Below are 4168 nucleotides of genomic sequence, written 5' to 3' on the forward strand. Positions count from 1 at the left end.
TTCAATGTAAAACTTGCAATTTAAAATACATCGGAGAGACTAAAAACCAGATTAGTACTAGAATAGGTCAACACATTTATAATATTAACAAACAAAAGGATAGACACACACATTTAGTGCAACACTTCATAGAACATCACACACAACAAATGACAGTTACAGGTCTAGAAACTAATCATAATTGGAATACAATGTGTAACGGGTGTGCGTGGTCTGCCGTATATCTGGCTAAATGCACATCCGTTGACGTCTACGTGATCTGCGTTGTGTTCTGTGATTGTGACTGTGCTGACGGAAGGAAGGACCCGGACTACAAACAGCTACTGGTTGCTCCTTTAATGCAAGCCGTATGGCGGTGGTATCTCCTCTCAGTGAGCAAAGCGCGAACTGAGCTAATTTACACTTACATAGGCAATCTAAGTTAACATAGTTCCTACGTTAACACAAGAGTGATTTAGATGACTTTAAAAATAAAATGAAATAAAATACATTTCCAATACATTTGATTACATATGGTTTTCAGAATGTTAAACACAACCAGTAAAATATTTGTGTAAATAATGAACTAACTGAATAAACATACCTGTACAAATCAGTAAAAAACAGAAAAATGTTCTTTAACATGCAGTCTCTTCCACACACGTAGTTCGTCAGTCTCCTATTAGCAAATAAACACACAGGAAACCCCGTAGCACTGAAAAACATGTGTCTCCCGTATAACTTGTAAAAGTGTATTTACAGGGCTTACATTTTGACAACACGGCTGCATGTTTACACTCTTAAGACTAGCATTCACTTTATAACTGCATATGGTTATATTATATTATCTACAAAACGAAATAAACTCTTAATGATAACCAGCGGAAAAATCATTACCTCCTCTCAGTGAGCAAAGCGCGAACTGAGAGAGGCGCAGAGTTGACGTCGTAATACTGAGACCTCTTAAAGCAACAGTACAGGTATTAACACTTCAGTTTGAATATACTCTAAACCGTACAAAACATGTTATGAACTTAATAAAACACATATTATTCAATATTTATCAGGATTTGGTGAAGTTTCAACAACAAAAAAAATAATAATTTCAACCTGGTTACATTCACCCCTCCTGAAATTCACCAACATCCTGATTGAGGAATGTCTTACAGGAGGAAATGTCTACTACTGACACAAACTGGCACAAGTGAAAAGGTAGACCTAGTCCACAGTTAACTTAAAAGTTACCTCAAATACAAGGTTCAGGAAAGAAAGAGGTTGATCAGGTCTCTAAATTCCCCTAGATTAATGTGACGCCTAGTACGCCACACAACACTTGACCTCAGAAAATATTATCCTGTAGACATTTGTACACATAATATCACTCAAATTTTGCACTAAACCAAAAATCTCAGCGCATACGCATTTTAAACATATGTTAAAGCTCAATAGTCACTAAGTAAAATATTTGGACCCTTTTGGAATGGTTTCTGAATCATTGATTCTATCAATCTGTTAACTGACTTCACCAGTCTCCCTGCACGTGTCCTAATGTGGCTATTCGATCCACTGTGTGAGTGTGAGTCAGTGCGAACTGAGGTGTCAACATGTGGTGCAGGTGCAGTGGATGGACTGTCAACAATGACCCTAGCAGGACTAGGAACTAGACCGGGTGGGACTAGTTCTTGTGAATCAGACAACTTAGACTCGGGACAGTCTCCAGGCGACAAGACTGCAGGCTCCGTCTCATCCCCAGAGCATGACAAATCCTGTGCAGTGTCTTCCTGAGGCATCACTCCGACCATAATAGCTGTTTCATCACCAGAGTCGCAATCTTCCTGATCAGACTCCTCACTTTCCAATGACACGTCACCAGCATGTTCAGATTCATCTTGACACATCCCAGGGAGTGGCAGGAAGTTGACCTCAAGTAACAGATTCCTATGCACAACTCTTGTGTGTCCATTTGTATCTTGTATTTTGTAGACATGGATGCTGGGATTCGCACCCACAACTGTGTATACCCCATCCTCCCACTTGTCGGCCAACTTTCTCTTCCCACGTTCTGTCTTATTTGCCACCAGAACACGATCACCTACAGACAGGGAAGTACCCTTGACACGTCTGTTGTATTGCTGGGCCTGGTGTTGCTGCTCGGCTGATGAGTGTTTCTGGGCGATCTCCATAGCACTTTGCAGGGAGGAAAGCAGAGACTTGCCATACGAGTCATAGTCAACGACTCCAGGGTCATTCAACCCCTGCTTGAACATGACGTCAACTGGCAGTCTAGGGACACGCCCAAACATGAGGAAAAAGGGCGCGTAGCCTGTAGTCTCATGAACAGTGGCGTTATAAGCGAACGTGAGGGTCTGGATCTGTTGAGGCCACTGGTGCTTTTCTTTGAGGGGAAGAGTACGGAGCATACTGCCCAAAGTGCGGTTGAATCGCTCTGTCCCCCCATTGCCCATTGGGTGGTAGGCTGTTGTATGGGATTTCGCAACACCAGCCAGCCGGAGTAGCTCTGCAATCAAACTGCTCTCGAAATTGGCGCCCTGATCAGTATGTATCCTTTCAGGGAAACCATAAACGCAGAACACATTATCCCAGAGCTTCTTTGCGACCTGCTTTGCTGTTTGATTGGGACATGGGAATGCATGAGCGAGTTTGGTGAAGTGGTCGGTGACAACTAGAACGTCCACAGATCGCTGCTTGCTGTCTTCTGCCGACCAAAAATCCATGCACACCAACTCCATTGGAGCAGAGCTCTTGATGCTTTCCAGGGGTGCACGAGCAGCAGGTTCCGGTGTTTTTCCAACCACACATCTTTGGCAACATCTGACATACGCCCGTACATCTTTCTCCATATCAGGCCAATAAAAGCGCTGCCTCGCAAGTGAAAGAGTATGATCTTGACCCTGATGACCTGCCAAATCGTGGATGCCTGACAACGCTTTATCCTTTAGACCCTGAGGCAACACGTACTGGGATCTTTTCTGCTTGGAAACAGGGTCCCTTGTCACCCTATACAAAACACCATCACGGACTTCCAGCTTGTCCCATTGTTTGAACAACCTGAGTACATTTGAGTCAGCACCATGCCTTTCTCGCCTAGATGGTCGCCTCCTGGTGGCAATGAAGGGTAAAACCTGAGAGATGACAATGTCTTGCTGCTGACTCAACTGTAGCTCCTGGGCAGAGAGCACTGGCAAAAGATCCAGACCACTTGATAGCTGCTGAACGTGTTGGGCTAAACAGAGTGCTCTGAACTCTGCCGCATCCACCCAGTCACAGTGTGCCTGACAAAGAGCTCTGATCTCGGCCGCATTACACACAGAGTTGTTTATAGATCTGTGGGTCTGGGACTGGCAGCTGACCCTGAAAACATCCTGCACAGAATCCTCCTCCACGGCATTGGCTACCTGAATCAGATTGGAATACGGCTCCTTCAGCAGCCTCCGTCCAATGGATTTTGAAAAAGGGTCACGGCTCAGGGCATCGGCCACCACATTTCTCCTTCCAGGCAGGTGTTTGAGATCAAAGTTGTACGATGCAAGTTTAGACACCCAGCGGATTTCACACGCGTCAAGCTTTGGCTTAGTTAGAAGGTAAGTAAGTGGATTATTATCCGTCCAAACAGTGAAGCTATGCCCCTTCAGCCAGTGGCTAAACTTATCGCATACACTCCACTTCAAAGCCATGAACTCCAGTCTATGGGCAGGATATTTCCGCTGTGATGCACTGAGTGTCTTGCTCGCAAAAGCAATAGGTCTGGCCTTGGATTCCCCTTGGGGCACTTGAGACAGCACCGCACCAAGCCCGTCCAATGACGCGTCAACTGACAAGATAAATGGTTCATCGAAGTCTGGGTGGGCAAGTACGACACATTCCAACAGCATGGTTTTCAACTGGTCAAAGGCGACCTCACATTCCACAGACCAATCTGCAGGAGTAAGCTTGCGATAAACACCGAGAGACTTCCTGTCCTTCGCCAACTTTCCTCGTCTCTTTTGCCCTGCCGTTAGTGCAAACAAAGGTTTTGCAATGGAGGAACAGTTTGGGATGAAGTGCTGATAATAAAACACCATGCCAAGGAATGATTTAATCCTCCGAACAGAGGGCGTGCACTCATCATTCTCCATCAGATCTTGAACTTTCATTTTAGAAATTACCTCCACCTTGGTGGGGTCAACGG

At 44.9% G+C, this 4168-nt stretch overlaps 1 long non-coding RNA gene across 1 annotated transcript; it reads right to left on the reverse strand.

Moving 5' to 3' along the window:
• Positions 1-321: 321 nt before the first annotated feature.
• Positions 322-4162, reverse strand: LOC136724682 (uncharacterized). The gene is made up of 2 exons (XR_010807199.1): positions 584-4162; positions 322-362 (listed from the first exon to the last, which is right to left on the reverse strand). It is a non-coding gene; the product is annotated as an uncharacterized LOC136724682 (long non-coding RNA).
• Positions 4163-4168: the final 6 nt, after the last annotated feature.

This window comes from Amia ocellicauda, unplaced genomic scaffold, assembly GCF_036373705.1.
Source record: "Amia ocellicauda isolate fAmiCal2 unplaced genomic scaffold, fAmiCal2.hap1 HAP1_SCAFFOLD_189, whole genome shotgun sequence".
Lineage (NCBI taxonomy): Eukaryota > Metazoa > Chordata > Actinopteri > Amiiformes > Amiidae > Amia > Amia ocellicauda.